The sequence below is a fragment of the Gasterosteus aculeatus genome, chromosome X (assembly GCF_964276395.1).
Source record: "Gasterosteus aculeatus chromosome X, fGasAcu3.hap1.1, whole genome shotgun sequence".
Taxonomy (NCBI): Eukaryota; Metazoa; Chordata; class Actinopteri; order Perciformes; family Gasterosteidae; genus Gasterosteus; species Gasterosteus aculeatus.
The window spans coordinates 11,560,728-11,580,857 of record NC_135698.1 but is presented as its reverse complement, the minus strand read 5'-3'; the positions used below and the strand labels follow the sequence as shown (position 1 = coordinate 11,580,857).

The 20,130-nt window shown below is 40.2% G+C and overlaps 1 long non-coding RNA gene across 1 annotated transcript; it reads right to left on the bottom strand.

Moving 5' to 3' along the window:
* Window positions 1-16,425: 16,425 nt before the first annotated feature.
* On the bottom strand, window positions 16,426-19,587 carry LOC120808749 (uncharacterized). The gene is made up of 3 exons (XR_005710003.2): window positions 19,359-19,587; window positions 19,207-19,286; window positions 16,426-19,022 (listed from the first exon to the last, which is right to left on the bottom strand). It is a non-coding gene; the product is annotated as an uncharacterized LOC120808749 (long non-coding RNA).
* Between the last annotated feature and the right edge of the window lie 543 nt (window positions 19,588-20,130).

Below are 20,130 nucleotides of genomic sequence, written 5' to 3'. Positions count from 1 at the left end.
ATGAATAAGAGTTGCTGTACAAACTAGATAACAAACGTCAGTCATTCATTACCGGCCACAGTGGTTGCATTACAGAAACACTGACCCAATTCTGCTCCTGTTGGTGACCATTGTTTTTGTTTTGTTGCATTTTAAGACAATTTAAAATTCTCCTTTGGCAGCCACATATTGGACTCCTTCTTTCCCTGCATACGTGCAAGCAAAACAATCCGACTGAAACATTGAAGTGAAAATTTAGCAGCAGCACTTTTTTTCTGACTAGAAGTGCTGCTGGTCGGCCAAAAATGTCGGCGGTCTAAGATACTGTCTCCATTTGTCGTGTTTTCTCAGAAGTGGACATAAAATCCCTTCGAAAGCGTTGTGAAAATAAATAACCACTTCCCGGGAAGTCATGCTGATCGTTTTTTCTCCAACACTGTAATGATACTGTTTTGAAACATTTACACAATATACCTTTTTGTTGAATAAAATCTTAACCAAGAGATAATAAGACACCATAGCACTGCAAATCAAATAAACAAATCAAACAAAGAAGTTCACGAGGTTGAAGGGCTGAAAGATTAACTGCAGTTGCTTGGTCACCAAGAAAACAAAATACAAAATTCCAGCTTTTCTATCACTGTAACTGGACACAATATTTCGCATAGTCTGGGTTAATCAAAGGAGCTGCAAGAATATATCTTTAACATCCTGTTCATTTTATGCAGGTGTTTCCTTCCTTCATTTTGTTCCTAACCGCTCCTATCATTTCAGCTCCTGTCCCAATGTTCTTCCTAACTTTCTCATTTACTACAGCTGCATTCAATCGCCTGCCCCTGGTTTTTCCCCGGCCAATTCCCAGGCATGGTGGCAGCTGGCCAATAGAGGGCAATGGGCCGTCACCCCACCTGCAGCGCCCCTCCCTGAGCCCCCCAAAAAAGTCAATATTTGTGTTTTTTTAAATATGGAATGTACCATACAGTGTTAGGGATTTAAGCAAGCTTCCGAACCCTAACACCAGTAATATTTGTAAAATACATCTGCACAAAATATTTGCTTTTCCTGAGCTGCCTATCATACGCACGTCCACTCTCAAGGAGCGTTTTAGCTGCGCTAGGGGCAATCTAAAGATTACCCACAGAAGGCGGGTCTAAGAAGCACTCTAGCCAATGGCTGATTTTATCAAAAAAATGTGTAACATACAATTTAGCCAATCAGCGTCCTTATATAGACTCACCTTGGGGAAACATCGGTTTTGCTCCATGCTTGTGTGTTCTTGTCAAGGCTGTTACCAACAGGCGGATGACGTTCTCGAGGAAGTAAAGTGACAGATTTTTTCGTTATTAAAGCGGACGAGTCGACTGACACATTATATATTAGATCATTCTGATTAATATTTGATATGAATATATTATACTGAATTTCCTGGCAAGAGTTTTATCTAATGCTTTTTTCATGTTGGAATATGTATTAAATATTTACTACTTTAATTACTACTACTAATAATAATACTACTTATAATAATAATAATAATAATTACTACTACAAAGTATGTATGCAAACGTGTTTTTGATTCCTCAATTGTTTTTGCATTAAACCAAGCTGGGATGTTTGCTGAAATGTATTTGATTGGCCTATTTAGAACATTTTGCACCGGCCGCCACTGCCCACACATATAAACTCTCTGCTTTCCTTCTTCTGGTGCCTTCTTCTGAAATTTTTGGATTTCCCCCTGCTCCCTGTCGGATTTTGTTTGCCTCTACTGGCTCTACTGACTGACCTCGTCCCCCGCACTTTTCTGTGCACTTGAGTTTCTGCTCTGCCCTGGCATCATTAAAAAAATCTGATTTTCAATTGATAAAACCTCCTTTTTTTAAGCTGTGTGTTTTCTACTAACTCCTGGTTGTTCCTTTAGTTGTTATTGTAGCATTGGGTTAATGTGCTTATTTAATAAATTAATGAGTGGAGCTTTCAATTCAAGCACAATTAAAACATGTTTAACTTATCATCATACTTTTCTCCTTGTACCCTTTAAAATCTTCTGAGAGGATGGAATTCAAACAGGTAACAGTGTATGGCATGTTTGATTGCTTTTGTGGTGCCGCTTTTCTGTAATCTGATTCAGGTAGCATGTGAGCTAAAGTTACAGTAATCTGTTGGATTTTACTTTAATGTGATGGCAAAAGGAGACATATGCTCCTTTTCTGGTGGTATTTTCTCCAGGAACCACCCATAGTGCTCCACGACCAGCCTTCAACAATTCAGATCGCCTCTCCGAGGCCGCTCAGCCAACCGCGACCTGCTAAGCATTAGTCAATCATTTACTGTCATATCGCTCAGAAGAACAAGCCAAACCGTCAGGTCATACATGATATGAACTATACTGGACTTCAAACAGTGGAGGGCGGTGTGTTTGTGGGTCATGTGGGCCATGTGAAAGGAAACATAAATACAACCCTGACAGATTGGTGCCGACCCCAAGGACGCAAAGACACAGGCCTTACAAGGACTCTTTACACTCACTCACTTAATTGTGAAGCCCAATATGAAAAGAGCTCAATCATCCAGTAGTATTGCCTCCTTGATGTGTCAAACATTACTCTGCATTCTTATAATTGCTTTAGATCTGATGCCTGTATTGGATGAAAAGTGCCTCATTGGTGTATCTATGACAGATTGTTCACTACACATATCACTGAATATCTACAAGAATCTGTTGAACAACAATACTTTTTTTTAATCCTCTCCTCTCTATTGTCAGTTTGAATGATAATGTGAAAGCAAGGCTCAGTCTGCTGTTAGAGCAGAAAAATACTTCTTACAGATAATGATTTCCTGTCCCGACAGACAGGTTCTACCAAGTGCAGACAAAGAGTTTCACTTTGCAGTTGCAAATTTGTGTCTTGAAAATTCAGCTGTTAAACATGGAGGAAAATGATTCATTTTTTGTGTGTTTGGGGTTGTTCAGGTTTGTGTTAGCTTGCTAAAACTACTTGAGATTTAGGACTCAACATTTGACAGGTGAAATGCGAATATAAGCTTTAGAAATTAAATAAACTTCAACTTGGGCATATTAGTTTGGGCTATTTGCCCGTGTATATAAATGATGATGAGAATTCTGCAGCAGGCAACGGAGAAGCTCCAAATAAGAAGAGACGTGCAAGTCAACAGAGGAACTGACAACGTCCGTTTTTTAAATTAATAGAAAGTAGTTCTGAAGTTCTGAGCCCAAAAGAACAGGTACGAAGAAGACAATCCACATCCATCACTTTTGTCTCAGGTGAATATATTCAAGAAACAATATTTCATTGCCATCTCAGCATCGTACAGCTAGTTGATAGATCCATCTTTCACCGCTATATATCAGCGTGTCAGTCCCACACACACCCACACTTACAGACACTCACACAAAAAGCTGCCAGAGTTAATCTCAGAGTTAATATTAAACCAAACTTATCAGTGAAGTGCTTGTAGGCAGTTTTTTTTCGTGGCTCGATAGTGGGGCATCACAAAGAGTAAAGGTGGTAGCGGGGTGCTACATTCCCTTTAATGATCTGCAGACACATTGATGTCCGCCGATGCACAAAGTATGTTAATCTATAGCAATCACATCAAAAATACGTAGGTATGTTTTGTGGTGTATTGTCAGTGAGGGGTATTTATTGGGATTAACTGAATTCAAATAATATGGGTTTTTTAATAAAACTCAAGATAGTTATTTAGGATTAATACCATCCCTAATAGACTTCTCTCCATCATCACTTCCTTTTACAATCACCTGTCCATCTAAAAGTGTTCTGTGAGTTAGGATACTTGTGTTGCTTCGAATCAAGCATGTGTACTACAGTTGTTTTGTTGGTTTTAGGCCTAAAGATGTTAACATGGAGGTTCAGTGTTTACTGTCTTACTTGCAGAGGAAGATGGATTTGGCTGATACAGGTTCCTATCCAAGCTAAGAAATAAATCATCAAAATATGAGGGAAAATAGCCTTTAAAAAGAATAGAAACTAGACGTAGCTACTTCTGTAGCCTTCTTTTGGCCTATTTGGCTGTTTTAGAAGGTGGTTACAATAGTGCAGAACATTGAGTGTGAACATTGTATTGAAAACTTATCAGCGTTTCCCCTCGGTTTACAACCTTGCGGGGGCGAATGCATCGTTAATTGTTGCGGGCGCGCGCTCTCTGGCTGCTGGTGCGACCGTGCGCACATGTCCGCGTATGAGCTCACGCGTCGGGGGGCCGGAACTGCAGCAAGTGGGGAAGAACGAGGCCAGAACACGTACACCGGCGATGTTGCAGGCCGCCCACACCCAACTGCTCCAGTGAGGTCGCTCTGCTATCAGATCAGATCGGGGGTTGCCGAGGGAGGCAAACAGGTTCAAATGTGTGCGAGTGTGTGAAAGTGAGCATCCATGAACATTGCTCTCCCCCAAATGTTAAGTTTTTCTCGTTTTCTATTGTACTAAATGCTTTTGCTCATACAAAAAAATTATATTTCTCAGTATTATATTTACTGAAATATTTGTTCTATTTGTACATTAACAACCTTTGCACTAAACTCAGAAAAAGGAGTGGCTTCTACTGCATAGACGTTGTTTGTTCCCAATGTTTTTAGGCATGTAGGAAGGGGATACATTGTGGGGGTAAAGAACAAGCTAATTTGGCTGCACTTTAATAATCCATTATAATCTGTAATGGGAAAAACTACATGAAAATGTCGACATTTTGGCTTGATGTCCCAGTCTTCAGGAAGAATGAAATTCCTGCTTCTTTTGCACGTCGCACGCCACATGAGCTCTGGATCAACTGAAGTATGTCGTCTTTAAATCAGGGATGAGACTCTATCTGATAGAGCAAGAAAGGAATCAAAGCCAAAAATTGCACGTTTCACTACAAAGCGCAAAGCAGTAGGTCGGCTTAAAGTTCAGTTAACATATAGTACATCACATTGGAAAGCCATTAATAAACCTGTCACTACACAGACCGACAATAGCCTGACTTTCATTAACAGTGCTTTTAGGAGTGCTGTACTATGCCATCCACACACAATAAGTTCACTCTTCTGTTAAAAGCCTGGACTTCAGAAAGGACACATCCTCAGTCTGTTCAAAGTCTCCTTTTTACATTTTCCTGCTCGTCTACAATGCGTGAAGATGAGCTCAGCTTCAATGCAGTGATGTGTTAAGGTCCAGACGATGGCATGACCCGTGTTTGTAGCCGGGAAAATAACGGATCGGTGGCTGTCGAGAATCGTAAACTCAGTGACAGGACGTGGTGAGCAAACTCCTCAAAGGGCATGCACGTGAAAACACGACTTTCCTAATGTACGGGGGAGGGTACGACGGGGTCACGTCAATCTTCTTGTTTCGCTTCCTACTCTTTGCAAGGAGGAGCATAGAGGTCCCACGTTAAATTCCCCGACATGACACACTTACACTTCAAATCCACCAGTCGTTCACTGTCCGATTTTTTTAACAAGGTGGAGCAGCTCCGTCCCCTTTTAATAAAGCTCCCTATTAGTGTTCAGTTGGTTTCATAAGGTGGATCAGGACTACTGACTTTATGCTGCACACCCTCGATTCTTTAGCCGATTATTGCACAAATACATGATAGCTATTCGGAGTCAAATGAATGAAAACTAAAGTGAAGTGAGACATGAAACGCTTTTTCTCCGCAGTGCTGCTAGACTAGCAGATATTTGTCCTGATAATTGTATCTCGGGCCTTCTCTTTTTTCGCCCTTCTCTCCAAGTCTTTTTCTCTTCCTTTCTCCAGGAATTGCCTGTTTGATATTCTACTTGTGTGGCAGGGCGGTAAGATGGATTAAGGCATGGACTCGCCCCACAAACCACCCCGATGTACAGGAGAGCTTTTCAATCACTCCCCCAATGCTGCTCCACCTATATAAAGACCAGCACAGGGGAGATCGCCACAGAGCTAGAGGAGCCGTGGGGATGAGAGAAAGGGATTAAAACAAAAACAACATAATCAGGTGTTATGAAGTAACAGGTTTAACTATGCAAACAGGCTGAAATATACTGGAATGCAAGAGAAACATTTACACCAGTGTGCACATATCAATGTGTGCAGGTGTTATGAACACAAGCCGACTCGAATACCAAACGATGGCTCATTTGCACCTTTAAGAGCTCACAGCAGTTTGTGCTTCACAGTGGATGCCCAGGTGTCCCTTTTGATTTGTTTGATGGTATATACGTTAGTTTTTTTTTCTCCCTCCCTCTTCATGTGGATGAAACAGAATTAGTGTGCCTGCCCAGTGTTTTTCCATTGGATCAATAGGATTATTTTCCAAAACAGAAATTAGGGGCTGTGATAAAAAAGGTTACAAATAAGTGTTTAGTCAATTGCACTCTCCTCAGGTACTATGAGGGTATTGATTCATTGTGGCACATCAAACTGTGTTGCTGCAAATGTAACACTTGAACAGTTATCACCTTCAGAAGGTTAGATAACAAGATGCTTGGTATTGCCAGTAATGACTGCTCTTTTAAATGCCAGAGCTGTCTCACAGATCAATCAGATTCATATCATATTTTTTTCAAATAGCATTAAGACATAGATGATGCTTTATGGTGAAGGTTGCAAAGGGAAGCAATGTGGAGAAAATAAACTAATGTAACAAAACGTCACATGTTTAAGGAGAATGGCCCTGAAGACATCTTTAAGCAAATATTTAATCAAAGTCATAGCGCCACCTACTGGTAATAGGAAATTACTGTATATACTTTGGCTGGTTTGTCTTTGTAGGTAACTAACATCCAAATAGTTCTTCACAAATCGTAATAAATTTCTGCTAGCCAACGAGACTGTTGGCTAGAACGAGACAACTGACTGTCTTTACGGCGATTAATCGTTCGCCATTAGCAACGAAGGTGCTTTTAATGGTCTTAAAAACAGCATACAGATTTAACGCCGAAATTGTAATTGTCTGATATGATTGTAATACTTTTAATACTCTAAACAGATCAGGTGTTGTTCAGATATTATGTTGAGACCAGCTGAGGAAATCAGATTAACGTACTTATGTTGGGTATTCACACATATCAAACAACCATGTTTGTTTTTATTTCCACGTTTTTATTTTAAGTTTTTTTTAGGAATTTACATGACAGGTTCGATAAAAATACTGTAAATGTTCAATTTAAGGAGACAAATTAAAAGAAAGATCTCAAATATAAATAGCCCATTGTATTCCTTACATTGTCTTATGCTTTGTGTATGAAAAACAATTATTTATTATTTAAGTTTCCACTCATTACTTTTTAACATATTTCAGTTGATGGATGTCTTGTATATTGGGTGAGGACCGTTTGAAAAAGGTGTTCATCAGAGACAAAAAATGAATGCATGGAAAATCTGCTTACATGAAGCGTAATTGAATTAGTCCCGTAAAGGGAACAACCCAAGCCGCTGTCTTGAGGTTAAAGTTATTTCAAGAATATACAGTTTGTACGTGCCCCGTTTCAAAGTGAGATAAAGATTTATTTTTCCAGATGTATCGAGAAGAAGAAGAAACAAGCCTTTCAGTCTTGGGCTCCTGTTGGTATTTGATGGACAGCTGACTTGAGGCTCTATTTCAGTGACACAAAGACCAGCATAAAGCTCCAGGGGACATCAGTGCTTCAGAACAGCGATGCATCAGGTTTGACTGACAATAAAGGGTATTTGCAGGAGGAACAACGTGATTGTTAAATAAATCTGGAGCACTGGAACATATGTTATAGAGATGCTATGAATTTTAAATGTATATCTTTATTTGTGCAAGTTATATAACCCATTTAAAATATTTGTAAAAGCCATGTACGTACACTAACCCATAACAAAAATGCTTAGATTTTGCTAAAAAAAATGCTTAAATAAAAAAAAAGAATTACAGACTTTTCCAAATGACAATGCATAAACAATTGGCATTGCATTAAAAATATACACGCAAAGACAAATGACCGAAATGAAATATTGAAGGTGTTGTTACGTCATATTTACAAAAGTTATGTTTTCAACTGATTATACATGACTATAATATGTGCTTTCTGGAAAATGAATTTAAAAAAATGTATCATTCAGTTTGTTTGCTTTGTTTATAATTAAGATTAATTATCTTGGATTTAATTACTTATGGTTTTGTTTACAAGAACTGCTCAAAAAAGAGTGTTTCCTCCCGACAGATTTTAAAAGGTGTCTCATTTGAATGTTTCTACTCGTTTATATACTCTTGAATTCAAGGATTTCATATTTTGCCAAAAGATTGTTGAAGTAAAGCACATACCACAATTTAATTGAGAGCTGAAGAATAAACACACTATTTTTTAATGGATTAGAGAAGATGTAGTTTTTTGCTTATTGTTGATTGATTTATCTTTTGACAGAATTAAGTAATATTGATACGATGTCATAGCATCAGCTTTACCTTCAGGTAGAGACAGACAACTGATCCACTCACACCACCATTATATCACCACATGCTTGAATGGATAAAATGATCCTTGCTCTATAGTGATTTTCCATTCAAGTGAATAATGCAAACCTTGCTGTCATCTTGAAATATTACACTGAATGACACTTTCAAGGTGAGCCAAGTTATTAAACTTTGCCATTATAACCAAAACCCCTTCACATGCCGACATTCCATACCATGTTGGGATTGGTTCTTGTGGGGATTTTATCCTCACAATGTTGCTTTGACACTTTTTATCACAGAGAAAAACACTGCGGTATGTGAACCAGCCATCTATCCACCTCTGTTAGCGACAGCTGCTTGGGGGCTGATGAAAAATGTGAAGTCTCGGAGTGACTGTGTAACCTCTAATCCTGAATAAATGACAGAAACATTAACGATACAATATTTTTCCCCCTCACACTTTTGAAAGGCAATTCTGGCCTGGCTTCCTCTTCTCTCACTTTGTAGTGACCCTCGTTATGTAAATTGTTTGAAATGTAAGTGGCATTGTTCTACAGCAACTTTAGAGGATCCATCTCTCAGACTCCTGAAATTTGCAGGACGTTCTAAAAAAACATTGTACTCCGCCGTTATCCAGAATAATTAGCTCCAGCTTGCCTGCCTGGAAGGATCACTGCAGAAACCTTCACACCACGGACACAAGGTGTCGAGCCCCCTCCCCTCCGGTCGGCGCTACAGAGACCTGTACGACAGAACCACCAGACGCAGAACCGGTTCCTTCCCTCAGGCCGTCTCCATTCATTGGAGACTCGTTATCCTGGTTGGAAGATGGATCAAGCTCCGTGACAGAAACCAGGACACTGGGGTGTATCGACTGGAACCCAAATACAAATACGTTACTCAGATGTACACATGCAATGTGGGAAAAATAGATTGTTTGCCATCATCATAGACATAGAACGATAATTGTTCTCCTTCCATTGTATTATATCATAGCGTTCTCATCGTTTTGCTTTTCATCTCTCCTTGGATATTTAGTGCATTTAATGTATGGGGAGTATAAATGGCTCTAAGAAATTGTCAAAAACTCCCAGTTTAACCTAATACCAAAAGCAACAGATACCAAAGAATCATTTTACCCAAATTGACTGTGAGGAATCAAAATAGAGCTGATTTAACAGTAGTCGGTTATGCCGTTATGCCTTTTCAACATCTTGAAATCGACCAAAACATAACACAATAAGACTGTTTTGAATACGTTGGACGGGAGCACTTGAGTAAAATTAATAACGCATCATTTAGAAATATTACAGTCAGGATTCGATTCCCAGGAGCATTTGGTTAAAACAGTTATCAGAATTGCTGTCCTTTATTATTTACTTTACACTGCCATGAAGCAATGACTGGCTACCATTATATAATGTTTGCTAATATAGAAATATGTGCTTCACTTTTTGTGATTAGATTTGTTCTCCTGGTTTATCTTTATATTTGAACTTCATGTACAAACAAAGATCCATTTGTCTTCTCTGGTAGAACGAGCAGTTGGGGTCACAAAAAGAAATGTTATGGATAAATGAAATACCTCTGTCAACAATGCTATTTTTACACGGGTGGTCGTTTCGATTAAAATGTCATTGCCTCTGTTCATTTTCTTTGATGTTTCTGTTGAACTTTACACACTTGACTTGTTCTGTCTATAAAATCCAAATGTCTCTACATGCGCACAGCAGCGGAACCGTGCATTTACATTTGTTCCCATTGACAACACTTCTGTGGTGTTTATAGGAACATTTTATGATGGCATCCAGAAAAGAAACCATGTAGTGAATGTCCACAGGAGAATTTCTGTACATATATGAAGCATAATGAAATTGACAAGGCTGCAGGGTAGGAAAAAGTGTACCTAAAAAAAGTGCAAGTATACTTGGCTTTTTCAACCAAGAACAACGTTATCTCAGTTATTCGAAAACAACTTTAATTTCCGAGCACATTAAAAAGTGTTCAATCCAATACACCAGCTCCAAATGATTACTGGTAGATTGTTCTACTCATTGTTGAACACAAAGTACATTGCATTACACCAGCAGCGCAACTGTGAAAATATATAAATTAAAAATAGGTCGGTATCCAATGATGGAATAAACGAAAAAGGTGATGAGAATGCTGCGGCATACTTTTAGAGGATGGCTGCTGCAAATGGCGATGGCAGATGGGCTGAGACGTCTAGTAAGATTGACACAGGTAAGTGGTATTGTGCACGCGGGGGTGCCGTGTCAATTAAAGAGGCATAGAAGGCCGCTGTCTGTCTGTGAGAAGCTCATTAACACTGAGATCAGTATCATCAGGCTCAACAAGCAGCACTAGAAATAAAAAGGCGTCTTGTTTGTGCTTTTGTAAACCTCGGGATTGCGTGCAAGTACAAAGTTAAACGTGCAAATGCCGACAGTACATTTAGGTAGAAAATACACTTATAGCGACCGATAACTTCCATACACACAGACAAAGACACACCCACAAAAAAACATGCAAATTCATTGACTCGCTCAAGTGCAAAATAATAGCTGTTTAAATAGCTCTTTCCCAAGAGGGACTTGCAGAGCAGGTAGCAGGTTACTGTTGAAATTCATATTACAATCGTATTAATGCAAAATCCCACATTGCACATAACTCAGTGTGACTTAACTGCAACCTGTCTGCTCATGGAAACCCTCCCAAGTTATTATATCATATGTACGCGATTTGTTTTCATCTTCTTTTACATTTAATTAATATTTCAATCAAGTGTCATGGTGGGTGCATACGGTACGTTACCAAGTACACAACATCCATGATAGAAAAGTAGATCATACTGAGACATAAACAGTTAAGTTAACTCTCCACGATGTCAAGCACAACATCCGCCGCAGTTTGAACCCCTGCCTTCGACCTCCGCATCAAGCATGTGGGGGGACAAGTCGAATGCCTGAGTGAGCATGAACGGTCGGTGCGGAAGCAGTCAGAGTGCCTTTGTCTCTGATTGTCGGTCAGCCCAGCAGCAGGCGTTTCCCGGGTATCATCTGACATCGGGCCCCTTTCCTGTCTCTCTCCCGTGTTATTGGAAAGCTCTGACGGGAAGTATATAACAGCTCCACGCGGCAACTGCCGACTCAAGTGCCCTGAGCCTTGCTCTCAACTCAATTGTCAAGATTTAAATAGGCAAAAAGCCTGTTGTTACTTTGCCTGGGTGCATGGCTACAGCTCAATTTGTTTGCGGGAGACAGACTTTCAGAAGGGGAGTCGCCTGCCTGCATCTCTTTGCTCTTTTTTTCTGAATTGTCACTCAACTTCTCTCCGCTCGCCTCCTGTTACTTCTTGGCTTTGTGTCGCTATGGATATTCCTGAACGGGTTGCTCCCGCAGGCAACCGTTTCAATTATTTATCCCTTTCTATTTCAATAAGAGAATGTGGGAGACGAAGTCAATCTCTTGATAATGCAGCCAAACCAACTCTTTTCTTGGGTCCATCAGGCAGGTTTTTCTCTCTTTTATTCTAACCCAAAGTATTGAGTAACAAACTGCAATGAAGTATTTGAAGCTCACAACTTCCAAGAATTATTATTTTTTGTATTGTTTCTCAACAATGGGAAATCGCAAATGCGCTGTGTACAAACAGAAGCATTTTGGCAAAGGCTCCTTGTGCCTTTTCTTTTTACAAATGGCTTCAAACTGAACGATAGAAGTGGATCATAGTTGAAGTGCTGAAATCTCAGCAGCTGGTTATACTGAGGAAGCACAGACAGAGTTGTGCTTGTAATTATGATCATTAAAAAAATCTATGAGAACAAAAATGCGGTGATGCATGACCGGGTCTTTCATCGTGCAGTCAAATGACCCCCTTTAATTTTCAATGTACATAACATGCAGGCTGAAAAACTAGATGAGGCGTTAGGGGACAGGATCATTCAGGATCATTTATTCTCACTTCAATTCATTTCTAATGATTCCATCATTCTTTTGATGCCCCCTTTCTCCAATCGTACCCCAGAGGCTAAGAACTAAACACCATTCTGTCTTTAAATGGAACACTGATTGTTTTTCATGTTTATTCACAACCCACGGGTCAGTCCAGCCTCCTATAATCTGCTTTTTCGTCCAAGGACAATTTGAGTGAGATCATGAATAAAAATGATCTCAATAATATTGCTGGGAAAGAACCCGTGGCAACTATGAATACCATTAGAGCTTGATCAGAGGCTGTTAATGCCACATTTAAATGGCGAAAGCAACAGTATAGAGCTTGCATGAGTGACTCCGGAGGCTGGCTGTTTACATTATTTTGTCATCGGTCTATTCATTTATCAATTCATCTTCATAGTACTGTATTCCAATGGGGTTTTCAATAGTAAAATAGACTATAAATCCCTTGAGGCGTTGTTTTGTATATTCCTTATTATTTTAAGTCTTTGTCTTCTCTAGTTTAACTCATAACATGGAAACAGCAACATGAGGAATGAGAAAGTCACAAAGTGACTTTGCTTTCTGCCAAGCCGCATGGAGCGGCGACATCAATTTTCCTCCATCCAAATACCCTTGACCTAGATGGTGAAACATCCAAGGGAGTAGAGAATTAAAAACGAGAGAAAATACAATTACGTGCAAAAAAACCAAAAAAAAAATAGGTGATCAAATATAGTATTTTCCTTGAACTGTGGGGTGACGGCGATGACTGTTCTCATAATATTAACATAAAGTACGGTAAGGACGATATGCTAAGGGACATGTTCAACCTGCAGACTCTCCCAGAAGAAGGAAGGTTACCACAAAGGCTGCCAAGACCGTACAAATTACACATACTGAGTCACGGTGTCTGGATTCTCACATTCTCGCTGGTGAGTCGAGCTCACAAGCGCTAATTAGGAATGAGTTGTTTTGAAACTGACCCAAAATCCTCATGCCAAGTGTTAGTGGTTTCATTCCTCTGTGTCATTTACGTTCTCTACTCGACTTTGAGGCCTCTGTTGGGATCAATCTAGGTTCAATGCCTAAAGTACGGCCAATCGTGTGTCTGGCAATAGGGTGGAGTGAGAAGGAATCCATTATCATATATTATGTCCGGGTGTGTTGTGGGCTGAAACAATCACATTGGTTCCGGTCACCTCCTTTAAAAGCAGGGCGAAAACTGTATTTGTTCATGCATTGCCAAGACATACAAAATGAAAAAGTCTTTCACATTGTAATATTAATGCTTGTGGAGTTTGTTTTCATTCATTGTGCAAGCCCAGTTTGCCGCAATTAATGATAGTCTTTCACAGGTGTTCATTTGGACAGGTGTCATCATCAGACATCAAGGAAAGAGAGGAAATTCAGGCCTGTCTTCAGTATGATGAGTCCTAGAGGCATCCTGCTTAACCATAAAGAGACACAAACATTAAGCTAATTTTGATACAAGTTTGAGATGGTTCTGTCCGGTTAAACTGTCTTATTTAGTAATTAGCTACTTGTAATTTGCTTCTTGACGCCCAGGATTACACGGTCTTTGTAATGCATTGGCGGTCTCAGTTATAGCAGGGCAATGTAGAAGACCACACTCGATGTGGCAAGTTTTTTCATTTTCTTTCTCTTGCCCCCCCCCAGTCCTTATTTTCCTGAGTTCAACATGCTCTCTATCAGTCTCCTTTGGGTTTTCGCAACAGGGAGGCGTTGAGCCATAACAGTAAACCAGCATGTGATGTTAGACCAAGACAAATAATACCCTAAGTGCCTCTCCTCTCTGAGTCTGGGCCTTTTAGTATTTTACTGGGTGCCACTCTTGCATTTGCAGTAAACAATTCTACTCATGGATGTTTTTTCTTACATGCTCTTTTGCGGATCTTTTCATACAGTCATCGTATTTACATACAGGGACTTTGAAGCCTGGTCTTGGATCTCATATCTCTGGACCTAAGGAATACTCACCCCGGCTATAGTAGGCCAGACATAGATAGCCGATCATCAAAGGAGCCTTCGTAAAGTCCTTCATAATATGAGGCACGACAGCAAGTTGACATAGTCAATCTGGGTTTTTTTTCTGAACAGGTACCAGAATAAACGTGTGTCCTTTATCAGGTAACAGTGTGATGCATGATGCAGCATGTGTGACTTTTTTTTCAGACTGTGGATTTCCTTTGAATCTCGGTAGAAGAAAAAAAACAAAAAAAACAAACACCTTTGAGTGATGCAGGTTGAGCCGTTACACAAAAACCACATTAACTTTTTCTGTCCATTTCTCTGACTTTCTCACTCCTCTGCACCAAGCCAGTTGCTAAGACACACACGGGCATCTACGTTTTCAGATGATAAAGAGCCTCTTTTCTTCTGACAATGTGACCAGCAAGAGAAAAACCTCCTTTCACCGGGTGCAGATGTGTGAGTCTAAATATCAACAGTTGACGCTCATGGTAACATCGTCTTTCCTTTTCATACAACTCGTGCATTCTCCTCACGGCGATGCATGCATGCTTTGTTATTATTGCGTTGGTTTGTCAGCAGCTCTCCCGTGCACGGCTCCATATTTTAAGCATTTATGGATTAACGGCCCTCATCTGCGCTTTTAGAATCCATTGCTTTCAGATTCTACATTAAAAACAGTATGAGAAACTGAAATACAAATGATCACTTTAAAGAACTATTTTAAGTAAAAGAGCTGTGGGAGCACAAGCTTTTTCCCTAACTTTAGAAATGCACCTCCTTTGCCCTGCCACGCATTTGCTTGAGGCTGTATATGCAGTCTTAATCCATTTGCAGTTTCATACATTGGTTTAAGGGTTTAGTTTGGGGGAGGAGAGCAGAGATGGTCAGGTAGGTGTCGGTCTGTGTTTTGAGATACCACAGTAAAAGAAGAATTCTGCAGTAAGGCCGAGATCCTCCTTGTGGCAGTGGCAAGTGGGTGGCAACTTTGTGACAGGCAGCGGCAATCGCCAGTAAATCAGTCGGCGTCACAACGGCACGCTGGGTGGGAGGAGCCAATTTTTCCCAGAAACAACTGTTATTTGTACGACAGGTCAGCTGCTGTAAATATTTTATTTTATTTTATTTTATTTGAGACACGTGAGCCCCCGTCTTCTTATTACAGAGGCTAATTTTAGGTTTGGACCGGCGGGTTCCGTGTAGGGGGTGGGGCTCTCAAGTTTGATGCCACCCACTTGCCACTGCCACAAAGAGGATCTCGCTGTCACTCGAATTCTGACATCCTTTTGACACCTTACCTGATCAGAGAAATAATTGAGTTTGACTAGGTATGTAATGCAATCAAAGACATTGAAGTCACCCCCATATCTTGTGACTCCAGCGATCTGACTTTACAACATGATTTTGGAACACTTTACCATGAAATTTAAGAAAAGGAAAACAGCGCAGAGTAGGGTGAATGTTTATTGCTCAGCCCAACCAAAGGTCTTATATTTCCCGGAAAGATATTTTAGTAAGCCAAATCCGCACACATTCTTGCAACCTTGAAGATGGAAATCATTAACTGAAGCTGATAATTTTCATTTTCTTAAGGCATAAGTGTGCAGATGTATCCATAGTTTAAGATAAAAAAATCTGTTTGATTTAAAAACTATTAAGTATTAATCTAGCAATGTTGGTGTATATCAACGTACTTATCTACAGTTTGTAGAGTGAAATTAAATACTGATACAGTGACTGATGTCATTGAAACTAACTTTGGAAGACAATTTGCATGATATTTTTAAATAAAAATAAACTTAGACAGAAAGCAGCCATCGGAAAGGTGCAGCTCTAATGTCTACTGTGATATTTTCGAAGCCCTTGAAATATTTGTGTTTTCAGCAGATCACAAGGACTTTAGATTATTGCTATTTGCTGTTAGTATCAGGACCAACACCTACACTCCGGTTATAATCCACACTTTATACCACTTGAACTGCATATACAATTAGGCTTCTTATTTCTATTGCCTAGTATTATTACATCACCTACATTACAACATTGACACGTTTGGACTTTTGAAAGAGTCAATAATGCATTGTATACAATTTATTTGACAGTGACTACTTTGTTTATGAATTTAAAAGATATTTTACATTCACATTTTACAACATTGTTTCATACAGTATTGGTCGCCTCAAGATGAATCTTCTTAGTATGTTGATCCCCTGAGCTTCACTCTAGTGCTACCAGCAGTACTTATTTCTCTCTTTATTCACTTTAATATCATGTTCTTGATGGATTACCAAAATCCTATCCCTCATTTGCTTCGTGGATAAAATCCAGATAAGATATTCAACCCATACGTTTCTCTGTTGGCCACATTACCATTCGGATTGCCTTCGGTTCAGGCAAATCAGTGTCAGCTACATTTCAATGCAGAGGGAGGAAGTAAAAGATTAACATTAATTAAAATAATTATTTGCACATCATTTATAACATGATTTAGGTGTAACTAGAGAATCTTTACAGCAAAAACGATTTACTACTAAAAACTATAACCAACAGTTAATCCAGCATTGTCTCTTCCTTTGTCAAGAAAAAGATTCCAGTTTTATTTTATAAGTGTAGCCCAGTGGGGAAATATAACGTTCACCACTAAAGCCAGCAGAGGGCGCTGTGCTTCTGAGACGGCCAGCGTGACGTGGGAAACGGGAAGTGAAGTTCACTCTTAACGTGACTCTCCTGTGGAGCGGCTGATAATTTTCTTTGAGTAAATACATTCTGACTGCCATCTCTGTACAGAGCCATTTAAAAATGTACGTAAAACGGTGCGCGGATAATTCAGAAAATGTATAGTTTGATGCTAAATGCGCCGATGTTTTGGTTGGTCTCATGTTTGCAGATGTTGTTCGGCTGTGTGTTCATGGGAGAGCTACAAGGCTAATGGCGCTCTCAAATTTTTAAAAAGAAAGACCCGTAAATAGGAGGGGGGGGGGGGGGGGTGTCTATAATTTGGAGATTGGATTAGCTCACAGAGAACGTGGAGGGAGAAGGTTCGCTTCGGGGGAGGAAAACACATCCGACAGCCCGTCACCAGAGAGACCCGTTCACCATGTCGGAGACAGTGAGGACGAGCAGTGCTCCGAAGAGGGAGAGACTGATGCTTTAGGACAATTACAGGCACAGAGTGAAACGCGGGAAAAAAAGCCATGGACACCTTAAATAAGGTTTCAAGTAGGTCATATGTTTATCAAGGGGTTCAAGAGCACTGGCATGCATTTCTACAATCAGCCCTGAAACAGAAGCCTGACGCTGTGACAATAGCCGTCAAAGACCAATTCATTGAGGCTGTGCAAGATTCCTCTCTCGGAAGAGGAGTTACGTAAAATGGTCAAGGAGAAGCCCCAGTCATCTCTGTTAGAGGTACGTGAAGAGGCCATTGCCTGGTCCTTTGAAGACAAGCCCTGTAATACCAAGGAGAAGTACGAGAAGACGGGAAGCCCATTTGCTTCAAATGTAAAGGGGAGGGACATATCGCGAGGGAGTGTCCACGGCGCAAACCAGAAAGCCATTCCACTACCACCAATGCATCTACTCAGGAAAACTAGCCACCTCGGATGCCAAGGGCCAGGCTCTAAGACTATTAACCGTGAGCGGTTTGTTGAGCGGGCGGTGGGCGAGTGTCGGGAAGTTTCGGTTCAAATTAGTGGCTGTTGGATACAGGGAGTCGTTTCTGAATCTTTCTTCGGGCAAAACTTACTCGGGAAAGAGGAAGATGAGTGGCTCAAGTTGACTGCACTCTTTGGCAATTCCCTACATGGGTTATGTTGAACTGGATATGGAGGCTATGGGGTTAAACAAGAGTGGGCTTCTGAGTCGTCAAACATCCATTCCCAGAAGTGTCAGCCGACGAGAACGAAAAGTTGAAACGACCACAGTCAAAGAGCCTTCATGATTCAGTGGCAGGTTTCATTGGTATGAACATAGAGAGATGCAAGCAGTTGGTTTACGGCAGAGTTGGACACTACCTTTCAGGGAGAGCTTGATCCAGACTGGAGGGAAGTATTTCAGCGTGTACATAAGTGCAAGGTATCAGAGAAAATATCTGCAGCAAGGATAGCGGGCAGAGATGTCACGGTTTGGGATTCACGTTGTTTTATTTTGTAGTTTTCATGTCTCCCGCTTAAAAGTCTAATTCAGCGGTCCATTTAAAATCCAATTTAACTGTAAAACAACAGGCACTTAACCAAATATGAATCATACAAATTGCCTTTTATCGTGAAGAATTGTGAATCTCTTTGTTAAGTTCTCTATGGTGTGTAACAAACTGACAAACGCAATTGTCAACTGCACTGGATGACTGTAAAAACATTCATTTTCTTTAGTAAAGAGTCACAGAACATGTGCATCATGAACAGTCCCTCACTGCATTTAGAAGGTTTTTCAGTGACTGAAGTTTGTGTTTCAGGGATTTTGGTCCAAGTGATAGCACTTTTTGAATGAACTCACCAGGTGTCCAGAGTCTGAGGGTACTCCAAATTCAGGGTGTGAATAGAGTAGGCACATGGCATGCGGAAAATTTTGAAGGTCACTTAAGACCAGTGTTACTTCCAAAACGATTGCATTGGCGGTCGACTCAAGGTGCAGTGAGCGAGGATAGGCCGCACCGATCCCCATGGAGGTGTGCAATGTGTTGGGAAGGTCATTGCAGTCCTAACAAGGGCAGCATTAAAACCACAATTGCATTTCTATGGCAGAATACACAGCGGTTATATTTGTGCCTCACAGCAAAACATTCTCCACAAAATAAGTAACTACTACCAAAACATTAACAGAACACATTAGATTTGGCATCTTGCGGCGTGGAGTTAAATGATTTTGACTAAAGTCTACTTACAAAGCATGTCTTGAAGTCAGTGCTCTGATCGCCGGAAGGCCACGGGGGACTGCTGTCCGCTTCCCAGTGACATCTGTGCTCTAAAAATAAGTGTTCAAGGACAAATCAATTGACAACTCTGCTGCTACATAAAAATGACTTAAGAAACGTACTGCTGGAGTGACTTGTTGCAGATATTCCATAAGATCCTTGCAAACAACCCCAACTTGAAAATCTCAAGGAAGCGAGAAGTGCATTTATCAAGTTCTTTAAAGAACTTGTTTTTGCTTGCTAAGCGACAGAATTCTGCCAGAATCTAAGGGAAAAAGAAGGACAAATTAAGATTTAGTCATACTGGACCTACGACAAAACATTTCGACCAAATCCTACGTCACAACGGGCAGAAAACTAGTGTTGCAATGGCTTCCAGATTGAATATAAATTACAGCAATTGCCGCGTCACAATTTGCTAATGACTTCCAGGTGACCCAAAACAAATGGGTAATTTTTGCAACTGGGGAGGAAGTAATTGGTTTCACCTGGATATGGTACTAGATCCTGCTCATGCTTAACCGAAATGTGCATTGGGTTATCAAGGTTAATAAGGTATTGCGAAATCGGTGTTATGGCTGAACGTGACACTAGTGAGGTAGATGAAACGCAAAACAAGTACAGAAACATTGTTACAAGAACCTTTGTGTATTAAACACATGTAAATTGGTCTCATGTATTTCCAGTCACTGACTGTATATCAAAGTAAAAACAAACGTTGATAACTTGCATGTAAGAGGTTTAAGAGAGTTTAGTTACCGCTATGTGGGTGCCATATTGCTGGGAGCCATTAAATTACCAGAGAAAGGCAGAGTTTTTTTTTTTTTTTACTTAATTACAACCTCTCAGCTAAATCAATGACGTCAATTCGTATTAAATACAATGAATACCATA